The 18,791-nt window shown below is 33.1% G+C and overlaps 1 long non-coding RNA gene across 1 annotated transcript; it reads left to right on the top strand.

Moving 5' to 3' along the window:
* Nucleotides 1-4,676: 4,676 nt before the first annotated feature.
* On the top strand, nucleotides 4,677-7,391 carry LOC110697889. The gene is made up of 3 exons (XR_002506602.1): nucleotides 4,677-5,685; nucleotides 5,777-5,804; nucleotides 6,676-7,391. It is a non-coding gene; the product is annotated as an uncharacterized LOC110697889 (long non-coding RNA).
* Nucleotides 7,392-18,791: the final 11,400 nt, after the last annotated feature.

Raw genomic sequence — 18,791 nt, 5'->3', positions numbered from 1 at the left:
AACTTACAATAATTAATCCAAAATCTGTGAAAATATCGTGATGAATTTGATGAACTTTCGCCAATCTGTTGAACTGAGGAGAGGGAGAAAGCTGAGAATTTTAGAGAGAGAAAAAGAATTTGAAGGAAGAGGAAAAAGAATTTGAATAAACTCCTTCAAATTACAAAAATGTCATTACTAATCATTCATTTTGAGCGATCAGATCAAGCTAATTCCACGGTCCAGATTAGTTCTTATATATAATGGGTTCTTATATAGAGGAGGGTTCTTATATGAGCCTTCCTCTATATATATATATATATATATATATATATATATATATATATATATATATATATATATATATATATATATATATATATATATATATATATATTCATGTAATTTGTTAATTTATAAATAATTATAATATAATTTATTTAATTTTGACTAAATTTGAACCCACCTATATAAAATGCTATATTCGCCACTAGTCATTACCAAATAAATTACTATACACCCCCTTGATCCACCATTGTGTCTTACCTACACCCTTAACTGGAAATGCATTTGCTTTCTCAACAAACAAAAAAACCTCCAGCATTCAACACAATCTACGGTACTCTAAAGCGAACAAATCCCACTAACAATCTCTTTTAATTGATCCGATCATGTGGTAAACTACATCCTCTTTAAACCCCACAATAAATACCTAAAAACGTTTGAAAAAGCTCAAATTTCATAAGATCACTATAAAACCAGCCCACAATTCAACAACACTTTACTCATTTAAAAAAGCTCGAATTTCATAAGATCCCTACAAATATTGATAATGAAATCATAAAATTTGAGACAAAATAAAAAATTAAACTAAGCAAAATCTCAACATGGGTAAACTTAAACATTCTCAACTTCATGATTAACCAAAGATAAGCGGAAGAAAAACTTCCATGCACGAATTAGCAGTATCAGTAGATGTCTCTACTATATTGATATAGGGAGGAACACATTGGTATCGAAGCACAGAGATTGGAGGGTCGTAGTATTCTTTAACTAGGTCAGATTTGTTGATGGCAACAGTAATACGAGCCATATCACATGCCCTGCAAATGAAACAAATAGTGTATTAAATGATATTTAATATTATGTCACCTAAAACAAAAGTTGTAACTCACTTCGGTAGGAGCATTCATTGTTTACCTCGTAAACAATTACGACTCTGTAAACGCCGGCTAAATATCTATCACAGTCATGGTGAGCTGGAATCTCCCACAGTTGTATACCATCGTACAAGACAGCAATAAAATCTTCTGTTGTATACAAATTAAGAAAGTTCGTTACAATAATAAAAATTAAAAAAAACAAAAATAGAATCATAATTTGAAGAAAATGAAATCCATCCTAAATAAAGAGATGAAATCCTCTACACCACCGCCACCGCCACCCCCTCCAACAACACCACCCCATAAACCACCTATCTTGTTGAGATCTCCACCTTAAATCTCATGATTAAGTACTTAATTAGGGTTTTTGACGAATTCTCTCACCTCCGATACTTCCTCTTTCGCTATGGATATTCTCTCTCCTTCCATTTAACGATCATCTTCCATTATTACCAATATTAATAAACCATTAAAAATAAAATATTATTTTTAAAAATTTTGCTAAAGACAGTGGTTTTAATATAAAAAGGTTGGACCTTTTTTTATTTTTAAATAACAAAAAAGGCATATTTTTTTTTCTTTTTTGGAATATAAAAAAGTCACTTTACTCTATTTCTTTTACTATTACACCTATCATTACTCCATTAACAATAGCATTATTTCAAAAAAAAAAAAAAAAACAAACAAACAATTATCATACTTACGTATATGCTCTTCATTGAAAGCCAAGCCTCGACATGCATTGACCAAACTCGTTTTCCCGGTGCCTGATTCTCCGAGAATGATAATTTTCTTAGACTCCATATGAGAAGTAAGGTTTGGCTGATTCCAAAAGAAGAGAAATGTTGTGTTAACCCACTTGAGCGGGTTATCAACCCTAATGTGAAGGTTGAGGGAAAGTTATGTTGGTGAAGGTCCAGAAGAGGGGTTGGGCTATCTGGTTTGGTTTAGTTGAATTTTATCCTTTGATTTTAGTTAAATTTACCATGTATACTTATTTAGTCCATATTAGTATAGCACACAATACACGAATTACAAATATAGACATTCCCTATGTATTGATAGTGCATATAAAATAATTTTAACTAATCATTATCCGTATGGTTTTTATTTTTATTTTTTATTTTTTTATTTTATTTAATGACATTTTCATTATATTTAACCATAAATGCCTTATTAGTACATATATGTATTTTTTCTTAGAAGAAGTTATGGATATTTAGAATTGGAAAAATTGTCAAGAATATTATGATCTTGGCCTAGTCTTCCAAAAATAAAACGACCTTTTGATTATTCCCCAATAAAAACGACATTTAACGTGCATCTTCCATAAATAGGATGAAACCGTTAGTAACTTGTTTAATAAGTTAGTGTGACACGTGTCATTAAGTGATTGGTAGATTATTTTTTTATAACAATTGTTTTTTTTTTTTTGAAACACAATTTTCTTATTAATTAAATTGATTTTAATTTTTTTTTGAAAAAAACCCCAACAGCCCACCACCCTAAACAACCACCAACACAACCAGAGCCCCCACCCTCATCCCCAACAACAACGAAAACCTAGGGGTGGGACTTCGGTCTGCCGGTTCGGTTTGAGTCGGTTTCGGTTTAGAGCGGTTCGGATTGAAACGGTTTAGTTTAGCTGTCGGATCGGTTTGGTTCGGTTTGGGTTAGTCACGGCTCGGTTTGGTTTGCGGTTTAAATTCGGTTTGGGTCATAAGCGGGTCGGTTTATAAACATTCGGATCATGTCGGTTCGGTTTGATACGGGTCGGTTTAGGCGGCGGGTTTACCCGGGTCAATGTCAGTTCGGTTTACAAACGGTTTGGATCAAACCGGTTTGATTTGAAATGGGTCGGTTTAGGGGCGGGTTTATCCAGGTCAATATCGGTTCGGTTTATAAACGGTGCAAATCATGTCGGTTCAGTTTGAAATGGGCCGGTTTAGTGGAGGGTTTACACAATTCAATTGGTTCGGTTTATGAATGGTTTGGATCATGTCGGTTCGGTTTATAAGCGGTTTGGGTCATGAATTCATGATTGTTTTAAAGATCGCGTCATGACCATGATTTAATGAGTTGATACTTAGAATACGATAAATCGATAATTAAGAATGTACAAGTATTCAATTAGATCGATCAACAAGTGTTTTAAACTTTTAATTTTTAATAATCATATATGTTTATCGATTATACGGTTTATACCGTTATACGTACATGCCATGATACCAATGATTCAACGAGACAATGATATTATGATACCAATCGTACATTTGTACCATATGATATACTCATATACATAATACATATACTGATATACATTAACAATGTCGTATTGAATCAATTTCAATTTCCAAACATTTGCATTTCTTATAATTTATAAGTTAAACGAGATTAAATGGATTAGTTATTTACTTATTTAGTTTGTTACTTTATTTAGATTACTAACTCAAACAACTTGACAAGTTAAATGGACAAAATCACAAAATCACTAAAGTGGTGATGAAATCATTATGCAATACTAATGTACAAATAGTCAAATACATAACGATTAAATTGAATGCCCATGAAAAACAACGGTTAGATTTCATTACTTTATTAGTTATTAGTTTATTACTTATTAGTTACTAGTCTTATTAATTAGTTTATTACATTTAAAGTCACAGACTCACATATATAATGATTTATGTTTACCGGTTAAACTTAAAGAGGATGTTCAATTTAATTATGAGTTTGATCAAGTAGGTCGAACCACAATGACATACATTAGATAATTTAGATTCTATTCACAGTCAACTTGATAGTCTGCGGTATATCAAATCTACTAACAGTATTGCCAAATTAAATGTATATAATAGCAAACTAGCTAGTATGGTCGGATCAATATCAAATTAAATATATTTTTCATGGCAACAGACATGCTACGTACATTGAGAATAGTTTCGGCTATTGTTTAGTTAACGGTTAAACATGAAAGATAACAGCATCTATACAAAAAATCATTCGTTCATTGTCGAAATCTTTTGTAATGCTCTAAACTAAACTCATTCAGACATCGGACCCAAAATTACTTACTACATTAGGATGATTTGATGCATGATGTAAAATCTAACCACCCAAAAAACTTAAAACCCTAAACCCTAAATCCTAAACCGATCATATATATTAATATATAGTTGATTAATTATATACATATAGAGATGATAGATATTGATGTACATTAACTATGTCGTAATGAATCAATTTCAATTTTGAAACATTTGCGTTTCTTACAATTTAGAAGTAATAAACTACTTATAGTAATAATAGATTAATAGTAGTAGTATTGTAATAATAATAATAATATTAACAAAAAATTATACTAACAATAATAATAATAACAATAATAATAAAAATAACAATATTAATAAAAATAACATTATTAATAACAATAATAATAATAATAATAAAACCTCAAAAGTCAAAAATTCAAAATAATAATAATAAAAATAAATAATTAACAATAATATTTAATATGTTTTAAAAAATTGAACGGTCGTATCAAAAAAAAAATAATAATAAACGGTCAAAAAGACCTCGAAAAGAACAAAACAAAACAAGACCGTTGGATGTAATGAAGATTCTAGATCCTTAATTACTACCAAAAAAAAAATTTGAAATGAACGGTGAGATATTGAGATTGGAATTGGACGGTGAAATTAGGGGAAGAAGTTTTAACCTAATACCTAAACCTAACAACAGCAGTAGCACGCCTCATTTGATCATTTCATCATAATCTAAACGGCTCTCTCTCTCTCTCCTAACTTCCTCTTCAACCTCTCCAGCTCTCTCTCTCCTAACGCCTCTGAATCTCCTAACTTTCTCACGCCTCTCAATCTCCCTCTTCATCATCCCTCTGCATCTAAATCTCCTTATTGGCGAACGGCGATCCTACCATTTTTTTTTTAATTTTATAAGTTCGGTATTTTCATTTTTTCTTAAAATTTCAGATTTTTTTTTGGAAGTTCCAAGTCTTTTGGTCATTTATTTCGAATGATTCGTTTGCAAATTGCAATGTATAATTGATTAATTTTTGCTTTTTTTGGAATTTCTAATTTTTTTTTCTTTTTTTTTTTTTGTAGATCTGTCATATATATTCAACACACAGTATAAGGTATTTTTTCTGTTTTCTTTTGCAATTCATGTAATTGATTAATTTGTGCTTTTTTATTTGAAGTTTTAATTTTATTTTTTTTTTAATATTTTTTTTTTTGTGTAGATCTGTTATATTCTCTCACGGTATAAGGTAGTTTTTCTTTTTTCTTTTGCAATGTATAATTAATTAATTTGTGCTTTTTTTTTTTGAAGTTTTAATTTTTTTTTTCTTTTTTTTTTGTAGATCTGTCATATTTTTACTCACGGTATAATCGTATAAGGTATTTTTTCTTTTTTCTTTTGTAATGTATAATTGATTAATTTGTGCTTTTTTTTTTTGAAGTTTTATTTATTTTTTTCTTTTTTTTTGTAGATCTGTCATACTATACTCACGGTATAACCGTATAAGGTATTTTTTCTTTTTTCTTTTGCTATGTATAATTAATTATTTTGTGCTTTTTTTTTGAAGTTTTAATTTTTTTTTTCTTTTTTTTTTGTAGATCTGTCATATTCTACTCACGGTATAAGGTATTTTTTTATTCTTATTCTAAGTTCCGTTTTTTTTTTTTTGTAAATTATAATTTCTGCTTTTTTCTTTTTGAAAGTTCTATTCCTTAATTTCTTTAGTTCATTTATTCTTTTTGAAGCATAATTCAGTTGGAATACAGTTGGAATTAATGTACGTACAATAATCCAATCAAAGTTTCCTAATTAATATATGATTTCACTATGTCAGTCTCAAGTTTAACTTTATTGAACTAAAAATCATAAGAATCAAACAACCTATAACTCAATAGGACTATAATTAATTAAGTCTTTAATTATCAATCAGCCACTCATATTAATGATACCTTTCATCGTATTCTAGGAGTATTTTACATTATACTCCACTTTATAAAAGTTTGCAACATTCTTTTAGCAATAAGTACATGTGACTAGAGTTGTATTATGTCTCTAATAATTTGCCCTCGATTATACGAAGATAATAATTGTAACCATTGTATTTGTAAATAAAGTACGTACTAATATATACGGAGTAAGTTACTTTTTGTAAAATATAGCAAAGCATGAGACAAAATTATGTCTAGTAGTCTTATTATAACCAGATGGTCTGATCTAGTTATTAGAATGTTAGAAATGCATGAAATTTTATTGAGCTTGGTTGTACCACATCAACAATATGTTTGTTATAGAGCCTTAAAAATTGATAATTCAACAGTTATCAAATAATGCACAAATAACTGGAAATAACAATGGTTGACTTACATGTTAGTATGTTACCTTCTCATCTAGTCCATGTTTCTTTTTGAAATGCATGCTTAAGTTAATTGCTCACTATTAGTAGAATCTGTCACTTAATTTGGTACTTATAAATGTTGTTTTCTTTTTTTTGTTTCAGTCATGTCTCACGAGTATGATGAATTTGACTATGAGAGGCAATCAAATTTTGATATTGTTAGCTCTCAAGCTACCTCTGGCCCGGTTGATGATGCTAGTAATACCGGCATTATCACTACTTATGTTAATAAACGTCAAAGAACCGCAGGTATATGGAAGCATTACACTTTTTTTTAAAGACGATAGGTAATGAAAAGGTAGATTATGCTCGTTGTAATTTGTGTGGCAAAGAATAAAAAGCACCTGGTAAAGCGGGTACTTCAACTTGTAGAGCTCATATTAATGCATGTTTGGAAAAGCATGGTCTCCAACCCGGTAAAGAATCACAATTTGATCAAAAAACTTATTTACAAAAGTTTGCTAAAGCTATAATCTGCCATGCATATCCTTTAAATATTGTAGAGCATGAATATCTTAGGGAACTTCATGCATATTTGAATCCTAAGGTGCAGCATGTTTGTAGAAAAACTATGTTAAAGTATGTTATTGCTGAGCATGATAAATATAAATCCTTGTTGCATGAGTCTTTGGCTAATGTTTCTGGTAGAGTTAGCTTTACATGTGACTTGTGGGCTGCATGTACTAACCGAGGCTATCTCACTTTGACTGCTCATTATGTTGATAACAGTTGGTCTCTTAGGTCTAAAATTTTAAATTTTAGATATTGTGGCCCTCCCCATACTGGTGTTGAGGTTGGAAAGTTTGTGTTTAAACTGATTAAAGAGTGGAATCTTCAAGGGAAGGCTTTTTCAATAACGGTTGATAATGCTCGTTCTATGAATGTTATGGTTAAATATTTGAAAAAATAATTAATGTATGTTCTCCTCTACCTTGTGATGGTAAATTCTTTCATGTTCGATGTTCAGCTCATGTTTTGAATCTTATTGTTCAAAGAGGTTTAAAAGAAGTTCATGAAAGTGTTGAAAAATTGCGTGAGGTTGTTAAATATATTGATGCTTCTGATTCTAGATTAACTCAATTTGAGAATGCTTTGTCTGAGTTAGACTGTGCTTTTAATGGTAAGTTATGTCTCGATGTTGTGACTCGTTGGAATGCCACTTATACAATGCTCCGAAAAGCCTTAGAAGCTAAGGATGCCTTGATTCTATATACTAGTAGGTTTTTGGGTATTTCTTATAGACTTGATGCTGATGAATGGGATACCATTCAAAAAAATTGTGATTTCCTTCAGCCATTTAATGATATTACTCTGTTATTTTCTGGTACCGAATATCCCACTGCTAATTTGTATTTTGTTAGTGTTTTAAAAATTGAATACGCTATTACTCAAGCCTTTAAAGACCCTAAACTTGCACCCATGGCAGCAGTTATGCTTGAGAAGTTTGAGAGTTATTGGGAGGATTATAGTTTGATTCTTTCAGTTGCTATTGCTCTTGATCCTCGTTATAAGTTGTTTCGAGTGAGACATATGTTGAACTCGTTGTATAATGATGAGGCATGCGACGAAAAGATTATGATGATTAAGGAAGCTTTTTATGACCTTTATAAATTTTATTCTACTGCATCTAATACAAGCTGCAGAAATCCTGCCTCTTCTTACACAGCTCAATCTGAAAATTCTAATCACACGTTGAGTTCTCAAAATATTTTCACGGTATTTATGTTATACAATATACTCAATATTAATGGCAGTCTTCTATTTTTATTTGTAATGTCATAATTTAACTTTTAATAAAAAAAATCTGTTTCAGTTGCGTGAGGTTGATGACGAATGTGATGATTCAACTAGATGCCCTCTGGCTGATCTTGAGGCATATTTGAATGGACCTCGTTCACGATTTATTCAAGGGGAACATTTTGACGTTCTCAAGTATTGGGAATCTCAAGCTTCTTCTCTTCCTATTTTAGCTAATATGGCAAGGGATGTTTTGGCCATTCCTATTACATCGGTGGCCTCTAAATCTTCTTTTAGTTTGGGTGGTCGTATTTTGAACAAATATAGGGGTAAACTTTTGCCAAAGAATGTTGAGGCATTGGTTACCACCCAAAATTGGTGTCGTGGTTATCAAGGTTGTTGAGGAAGACGTCCTCCTTATTGGTAAAGAGATTGAAGCCGAAAGTGCTTCATCTACATAACTGGTATTTGTGTCTCATTGTGGTTTATTTTATCTTGAAAAATCGTTGCCCTTGTCATTTATTTTCAGACTTGCTGGCAGCATTTTTCAAGACTTAAGCTAAAATCGTTGCCCTTGTCATTTATGTTGAGACTTAAATGTATTTTGGTACTTGCTGGCAGCATTTCTCAAGTTTTTGTTAAAACAACCATTACTCAGTGATGTAAATCTGAGAGCAATTTTAAACAACAAAAGTTATAATTTTGAAGTTGCTTGAACTTGTTATAAGCTGCTGGTAGTGCTTTTGCCTTTTGGTTGTTGTCCCTGCTGAGTTGTTATTGCCTATATTGTTGCCTGCATGAGCTGGTTCATGCCTCCTGCCAGCTTGAGGTGCTGTGTTGCTGCTTTAGTATTGTTGCTGCCTTTTGTGTTATGAATTTATGATAAGTTTTGTTGCTGCTATTTCTTATGCTTGCTGTTTTAATTTTTCTTGAATCATCGTTGCCCTTGTCATTTATGTTGAGACTTCAATGTATATGTACTTGCTGGCAGCATTTTTCAAGTTTTAAGTTAAAACAGCCATTGCTCAGTGATGATACGATAAACGTAAATCTGAGAGCAATTTTGAAAAACAAAAATTAGTTCCTGTTGAGTCCCTTCTACTTATATTATTCCTTGCTTCTAATAAGTTGCTGATTTGTTATTGCGTGTGCTGGTTCCTGCTTGTTGCTGCTATTTCCTCTGCTCTTGGGTGATGTGCTGCTGCTTCAAGATTCTGCTCCCAAATCACTCACATTCTCACTCCACCCTTCATCTTATCATGTATCATTTTTTGCAACCCCAAACTTGATGATGTTTCAGTTGATAAATCTGAAATCTAATCTGGGTAGTAGTGATAGTAGTTTCTTTATGTATTGGTATATGTATTGTGAATTTTAATCAATGAAAATGGTGACTTTTTTTAATTGCTTGTTGATATTACTCTAATTTTAATGCTATTTATCTGCTGGATTTGTGGTAGTGTTATGAAATAATTGTGGCTAAAGAATGGTTTAATTTGTATATTATGGAATAATGTTTTAATTGTTTGTTTTCTTCCTGTATTTGGGATTGATTGAAATTGGGCTTATTTGAGGTTTGGTTAAAACTTGGTCATGATGCGATAATATTGGATTTTATTGCGAATTGGTCTAATTTCTTCTTAGGCAAATGGGTCTTTTGAATTTTCAAATTATTAAGTTGTTAACAATCGAATGATATTGTAACTTAGTCAAATTTTAAATTGAATGGTGTGGTATAAATGTGAATTGTGATTAACTAATTGGAAATTGTAACTCCATAGTATTGATAGTCTAGGAGATTTGTAATTGTACTTTTGAGAATATGATTCAACCCGAAACATGAGCATTGAAGAGAGATTAAAGTACAATGATTCTGAGGAAGAGGAAGATGATAATGTGCTAGACGCCTAGACTACATATGTTCAGTAACCATATCAAATTCTACACTAAGCTCAGATGTAACCAGATGATTGCAAGAGCTATTTGATATAAACCGTTGTATAAACCTAAGTCGTTTAATTAGATCTACATTTAGTAATGTTTATTGTATTTATTTTAAAATTTATATTTATTGTTACCTTTGTTAAATTAAAGTATATATATAAATATATAATAATACTAGTATGTTACATTTGATATTAATTAAAATAAGGATATTTTGGATTTTAACACCTGACAAAAGGCTGAAAATGGTTTTTAACACCCCCCAAAAAAAAACTTTTATTTTAACACCTCCCAAAAATATAAAAGTTGGAAGTTAACACCAGTTAACGATTTCCGTCACGGAAATTTAACGTGGGTCCCATAAATTGGCTTCAACTCTCCTTCGTTTTCAATTTTTTACGAAACCCACCTTCGTGGCTGCCATCCCATTTTTTCTTCTTATTCCTCCCTTCATCTTTTCTTCGTCTTCTTCCTCCCTTCATCTTCATGGCTGCCATCCCAAACTCTTTCCTTCGTTCTTGCCCACCCTCCCCTCAACTGCCACCCCTTCCCTCCCCCCTCCCTTTCCCCCACCCCTACGCTGCCAACCGAACCCACCCCCCTTCCCTTTCCCCGTTCTCGCAACCAAATCAGCTCCTCTCCAAATACCAGCCCACAATCGCAACCCCTGCAGCCACCTCCTCACTCAAACCGCAAAAAATCAATTCCCAACATCAATTCCCGAAATCAGAGCAAATCGCAGATCCATCGAACCTCGTCTAGAAATCAATTTAAGTTTGCCGAAAAAAGTTACGGTGTGGTGGTTTAGGGGTTAGGGTGGCCGAAAAGGTTAAGGCGGGTCGATTCGTTAGGGTTTGGAGCAAAGTGTTGCAGAAGAGTGGTGGTAGTGGTGGTGGTTGCGGCGATTCAGATCTTTGATTGTGGTTTCGGTGTGGTGGCTTGGGTCGGGGCAGCAGGGGAAAAGGGAGAGGGTTGGGTTGCGTTTGTGGGGAAAAGGGGTGGGATGGGTTCGCCGGTCGTCGGTCGGGGAGGGAGCTGGGTGGCTAACGGGATGGGGCAAGGTTGGTTTCTTGGGTGGTTGATTTAATTTTGGTGGCCGGTCCCCAGTTAACATGTTTGCTGGCTGCGAAGGCTTGGTCAGTAGCCGTACAGGGCCCTTTATGGGCGGCGGAATTGGTGGTAAAAAAAATGGAAGTTCTCAGTCGCTTTGTTCTCCAACGAAGGAGAAGATGAACCGGTGTTGAATTTTTATTTATTTTTTGTATGGTTTGATTTATGAGCACCAAAAATCTGTAAATCTGTAAATTATGAGCACCAAAAATCTGTAATGGATAAAATCAATGAAATGAAGGTTCAGAGAGGAAGTTTCGTGTTTTGCTGGGTGAAAATTGAAGTTGAAGCCAATTTGTGGGACCCACGTTAAATTTCCGTGACGGAAATCGTTAACTGGTGTTAACTTCCAACTTTTATATTTTTGGGAGGTGTTAAAATAAAAGTTTTTTTTTTGGGGGGTGTTAAAAACCATTTTCAGCCTTTTGTCAGGTGTTAAAATCCAAAATATCCTTAAAATAAATAAATAATCTAAAACGATATTAATAATGTCGTTGGACTAGATCTAGGTTATATAAACCTTTGTATAAACATAAGTCGTTTGATTAGATCTACATTTATTAATATTAATTGTATTTAGCCATTTAGGTTGTAAATAATTCAATTTGAATTAAGCAGTTTGTAATCGGATAAGTTTAAACAGGTTACGATTCGAAAACAGTTCGATTTTAACGGTTTAACGGGTTATGGCAGTTTAGTTTAGACGGTTAGCGGATTATAACGGTTCAGTTTATACAGTTTTTCCTGCGGTTTAAACGGTTTCGGTTCATAAACGGGTCGGTTTAAACGGTTAGCGGGTTACAAATGGTTCGGTTTAAACGGGTTTTTTTTACGGTTTAACGGTTTCGGTATATAAACGGTTCGGGTCATTAACGGGTTTATAAACCATTATGTTCGGTTTCGTTTCGGTTCGGATTTGAGCAGTTTGGTTTGTTATCGGTTTACGGTCCGTAACGGGTTGACATTGAGCGGTTCAATTCGGTTTCGGTTTGATATTGAACGGTTCAGTTCAGTTTTCGGTTTAAATTTATCGGTTTATAAACGGATTGGTCCGTGATGGTTCGGTTTGGTAACGGGCGGTTTCACGATTCGGTTTGAAAAGTCCCACCCCTACGAAAACCCCATAAAAAATACACTCACCGTCGCCGGAAACCCTCTCCCTAGCTTCCATTGTCGCCAAAAACCCCCAACCACCACCCTCACCGCGCCGAAGACCCCCGCAAATAACTCCACTGTCGCCGAAAACCCCCTACCAACGCCTCCACAGTCGCCAAAACCCCTTCCCTAGCCCCATTGTCGCCGAAAACCTCCACCCTTCCTCTCCACGAGCCACAAACTGTCGGTGTTTAGAGGTTTAAAGGAGGGAGAAGGTGGAGCTACAAGAAGAGGGAAGGAGCTCGGCGGCGCTACTGGAAATGGGAGGGGGCTAGCTGTTGGTGCTGCCGGAAAGGGGGAGGGCCAAAGGTGGTTGGGTGGCGTTGTGGGAAGAACGGGGAGGGCTTGTGGTGTTGTGTGAAGAAGGGGAAGGGGATGGGGTCTTACGGGATTACAGGGGAAGGGGTTGGAGGAATTTTTTTAATTTTTTTTAATTAAGGTTTTTCTTATTAAAATCATCTTTAAAAAAAAATTAATGTAAAACAAAAAATAAAAAAACCTTAACCAATCACAATACGACACATGTCTTTTCTTAACCCATAAAATAGGTAACCAGTCATTTATCCTTTTTTTTGGAAGATTATTGTCAAAGGTCGTTTTATTGGGAAATAATCAAAATGTTGTTTTATTTTTAAAGACTAGACAAAGGTCATAATATTCATGACAATTTTTCCTTTAGAATTTTTTACTAAGTTCTACGAAGTACAAATTATAAATTTATCGTTTTAAATATTTTATATTCAATTTGTGTATGAAAATTATAAAATGTTAACAAAAAAAAAAAAAAAAAAAAAAAAAAAAAAACATCACAAATCCTATCCCATAGTAAATAAACACCTTAAGTGCACGAAAGCACCAAAATATAATTAATCCTCGTGTACTTAGACACTTAATAGCTTAATTCCCATGTGTAAAGTATCAATAAAAATTATATGTACCATAATAAAATTCATTTTCACGTCACTATTCTCAACTCAATTTAACTATTAATTTAATTAAACACGCTCTCAATCATGCCAATAATAAAAGTGTGGTCCACATACAATATTCAATTATCATCAATTCCCACAACAAATTATTCCAAATAATCATGTATGTCTCATAAACAAATCACCAAAATCAATTCAATTCCACAAAACCAATCCAATCCAACAATTCCAACTAATTCCTAGCATGAAACTAATATACCTTGGAATTAATAAAATTAATCATAGCATACCTCTACACGCTATATAAAATTTCTAGTACGCGTACGTACCTCGAATACGATCTCAAAATCGCCACAGTTACTCAAAATCGCTCACTTGATATTCTCCTACAACCAAAAATACCAAGAGGCATTAATACTTATTCTTAGCGAATTTCCAACAATATAAACATACTTTAAAACACTTTTAAATCTCTTAAAACAAGCTGATTTTTTTTTTCTTTTTTTTTTTTTTACAATTACTTAGTTTTACTCTCAATTAATGGGTAATTAATAAATTTTCAAGAAACTCAATTCATCATGGCCTTTATATTAAATTTTAGTAATATAAAACCATTAATTAAAACTTGCTGTAATTTAGTTTTACAACATCAATTTAAATATTATAAACCAACTACAACAATTTCCCATCAATAATCATCAATTACAAAACCTAGGGTTTTACAAATTTGGGCCTTTTCAATATAAAACATTATCTGAAAATTATTTACATAAAACATCATTAAAATCATCATAAACTTATCATAATATAATTAATACCAACAATCATCAATGCTAATTTAAAATCAAAGCAAAAGAATATTTTTTTTATATTACACAAAACCGCACGCACAGGGGGAGGGGTTGGCTGCCACCCTTCCCACGGTAGCTGCGGGTGGCGGTGGCCGACCGGTGAGGGCAGTGGTGGTGGCCGACCACCCTTATGTGTTTACTTCTTGGATATTTTTCACCTTGGGGAAAAATCCGATTTTTGCTCTTGAAGTGGATATTTAACATGTCAATAATTCTCTTCTATTTTATTTAACATGTCAATAAGGGAGATTGAATTATTGGGGTGTTGCATCTTTGCACCTCCAACTCCTCTGAGGCCTCTTTAGGCACGCATTAAGGTAGCCATTTGTCTAGTGCTTCGTCAACCAACCCCTGCACACAGTTGACTTGTTCCATCAATCCATCTACTGTCACCATGCATCTCTCCAACCCTTTGGATTGTTTTATAACAATCTCTTCGAATTTAGGGACCCTTTCCTCAAGCAGGAACCATTGCTTCGACTTACCTTCTAGCCAAGCAAACCTTTCCTGTAAATTTTCCATCTTCTAGCAAGCTTTTGTTTACTTGCCCAATGTCTCTGGGATGAACTTAGCTCTGATACCAACTGTCACGATCCAAATATTTTAGCTCAGGGACATGCAGCGCACACTCATCAAAAGGGGCAACGAGGATGCAAGCCAAGAGTCTGAGTGTTACGAGGTTAGTCGCAACATTATTAAGAAGACGTCTTGAGGATCACTCTTGTCTGTTGGGAAGCAAAGCGAGAGCGAGGGTCGGTTAGAGCTTGTGAGGATCGATCAAGTCATCAAAGTGCTCACAAGCAGGTCCAACGACAAGTGTATCTTTTAGAGGGTTTCTAGGGGGGCGCTTTGAGATCTGAAAGCACTAGCATTAAGAGCTTAAACAACAACAAGATTCAAAGCAAGTAGGAGCCTTTTGAGTTCATTGATCACTTGCTTCCTGATAAGTGCATAATATACCTTATTTTTAGTCTCTAATATTAGTCTTATAATCGCTTTTTATTAGTTAGTTTATGAAATTAGTCGCTTTATTTATTTTATATATTATTTTATTCATTATTTTATTTTGTAGTTTTTTTTTTATAATAATTGATACTTAATTTTTGTTGTGTGTTTGTGGTAGGAAAGCAAAAGGAAAATAAACTTGGCAAATGTAAAACAATAAAGAGAAGCTAGCCCATTTGACTACAACAAGTAGGCATCATATGCCCAATCATCATCAAATAAAAAGGAAAATAAAGAAAAAGAAAGGAAAAAGAAAAAAAAGAGATAAGAAGAAAAGGAGAAAGAGGTGCGTGAAAACAGGGAACCAAACCCACCGTTATCAAAGTTTCATCCCCAACAAGAATTGTAATTAACCTCCGAAAAGGCAAGATACGGAGAAGATGAATCTCTATCTTATTTCACAAATTTATCTCTTTAATCCCGGAAAACCTAGGTTGTTTTTTGGTTATAAAAATCCCTAATTACTCCTCAAAACATACAACTTAGCTAAAATTATACGACGAGAAAGATAGTTCGACTGAGTCCGTAATTGGGCAATTGGTGAAGAGAAGATAGCCATTGGAGGGAAGCTTAGTCTCAAAATCTAAGGTAGAACAAGAATGAAGGTGAATTGCGGGGTCGAAGTCGGGTTTATTCGGGTGTTCTTGGGAGTATACTTCATAAGTCTTCTTCTTACTTAAAGTGTTCCATGATACTGTTTATTTGAAGTACTTTGCTAATTTGATGGAATACTTTTATTTGATTATTGGTATTATAATTGATTTCTGATTATGTTATTTTTCGATTTAATGGGTATTTGAATTTTGCTTGTTCTTGATTACAGTATTAAATTTGCAATTTGACATTGATTGTTATCTTTCATGTTACCAGTTGTGAATTATTGCTATCTATATGGTTTGGCTTAGTTTGAATCATATAGTGAAGTAGTGTCTAATTTTTATCAAGTCTGCGATTATGAGTTGGTTTAAATTAGAGAGCAAATTCAATCTAATTATTCTAAACAGTTATGAATCAGGACTAATGACCTCTCCTAGTGTTTAATGCGGCCATTTCTAAATTGTATGAGTTGCAATCATATTCGTATAATTTAGTATGGTTTAAAGTTAATCTCGGCTTAGTTTTGAATTGGTTACAAGTAAGGGAGATAGATAGGGAGTCTTTGTTACTAAAGTCTCTACAGTTAGTCTAATCGTTAAATTGAGTAATTTTGCAGAGTCGGTAAATTATTGTTATCAACAGTCTAAATTGGGTAGAGTTAAAATGGGATTGGTTAAGTAAGTCGTCAGTTGTGATTAATAGATTATTATTTAATTTTTGTTTAGTTTAGTTGCTCGTTCAAGTTAACCCCCCAATTCTCATGTACATAGTGTAAATATTATTCTTATGTGTATTTTTCGAGTTGACCTTGAATTTATAGAGTTAATTAATCTCCTCGTGGGATCGACCCTTATCCTTTTTACTATGTTAATATTTTTGGAGGTTTAAGTTAGGTATTTAATTAATTAATTTGGTGTGGTAAATGACCCGTATCACTTCCTAAAGAGCTTTAAATAGAATTTACAATGGAAATCTAGTGAACATACTCTAGATTGACAGTAACACAATAATTCTACTTAAAGCCAAGAAAACTTTAAGAAAAGCCTAAAAAGCAATGCATAAGCAAAATATAAGTAAAAGAAAGAAAAATACATAAGAAGAGAGGTGGATTCTAATATCATGGCATAATTGACAATATACTCGATTAAATGACTAAGGAAGGGCAAAGCGATGTGAAGCAACTCATCATAGGTGATCATTATGTTGTCCAACGTAGTGCAATGATGACGCGAAACACACAACTGAGTACTATTATTTGCAATATCCCCAGATAACTAAGCATCTTTCAATACACTAATAGTATCTCCATCTCTCACTCTCCATTTCATACGTACCTTTAAGTAGACCTGATCAAGTTAAGCCCAGCCCGATTTTGGGTAGATTTTAAGCTGTTTTTTTGGACCGATATCGGGTTGGGTTTTGATCCGGCCCAATTTTTTAAAAAAATAGGCGGGCTTGGAAAATCAATTTTATGCAATTTTAGTTTAATTTTTTTTGCCTAGCCCGAAATTTGGTTTGAAAAGCCCGCACGACCTGGCTAGTTTGGGCGGGTTTTAGACACAAATATTCCGGCCCAAAGTTTAGCCCGGCTTGGCCCGAGGAATGGGCTAACTTTTTTTACCTCGCCCCGGCCCGTCCATTGATCACCTCTACCTTCAAGTCAATTAGTATTCCCAAATGCTTCTCCATACAAAGCTTGGGTCAAAACCTCATTTAGTAGATAATAAATCACCATTCTAAAAGTATCTAGTTCAACTGGTCCTTTTTTGGACTATTATTCCTGTTCATTGATTAGAAAAGTTTAAAAAAAATTTTAAATCTTTTTATATTTGTAGGGAATTTTCCCTCGCCCTACTATGTGTCATGTTTTTTAGGTATGCCGACGATTCTAGGAAAGAAGCTAGAGAAAGAGAGTCGCCAACAAGTTTTAGAAACTTGTAATCTGTCCACGATTATGAAGGTTACACCTCATTCACAATCACAAAGATTGCTAACTCCATAGTGGTCTGAAACCATGACTGAATATTCAGGGATGATGGTACGAATTTAACTTTCAAAAGAGATCAAACTTGCCCTAAAATAGGCCTCTAATTGATTCTTATTAATATTTATGCGTGCTTTTCGATCAACATACATACATTAAATTAATTCTAAACATGTTTAATCTATGTTAGTTAATTAGTAATGCACAATTAAATCCTATGTTGGTGATCACTTGAATTAAAATTATATTGAACCTAAATCCAATTATTAAATATCTTATTACGCGTTATTTCAATTACAAATTCCCTTTAAACCTGCAAAAAGGGGGCGTGATCAAACAATAGCAATATATCATTGATAATCAAGCAACAGATAATTATCATAATAATCATCATCATGAAAATATTGTTAGTAGTGAGATCCTAAGCATGATATTAAACACATTAAAAACAATCCTAGCATGTTACTAAATAATTAAAAATACGATCCTAAACATGATGCTAGTAATCAAAACAATAAAAATAATTAGAGTAAATAAAACAAAGAATTAAATACTCACTACAAATATGCACTTTGAATACTACATCATGAATATATTGTTAGTAACATCAACAAAAATAATAATTCACAAGAATTAAATTAAATAGTTAGAGAAATTAATATCACCCTCGGAATTATACCTTCACGCCTTGGTAAAAAAAGGTAGAACCGGAACAATAATATTACTTGTTTTATTTGGACTTTAAATTACTTGAATAAGATTAGAAAAAAGCTAAGAACAATGGAAATTGTACGTGTTTAAGTCTAAGTTTTTTGGAATGATTTGGGATTGATAAATATTTGTATGGTTGTCAAATTCTCCCTAAAAAATCAGAAATAATGGTGGTATTTATAGGCTTAAAACCGG

This window comes from Chenopodium quinoa, unplaced genomic scaffold (assembly GCF_001683475.1).
Source record: "Chenopodium quinoa cultivar QQ74 unplaced genomic scaffold, ASM168347v1, whole genome shotgun sequence".
NCBI lineage: Eukaryota > Viridiplantae > Streptophyta > Magnoliopsida > Caryophyllales > Amaranthaceae > Chenopodium > Chenopodium quinoa.
Note: the sequence above shows the minus strand (reverse complement) of the source record. Positions and strands in the feature narration are given on the sequence as shown.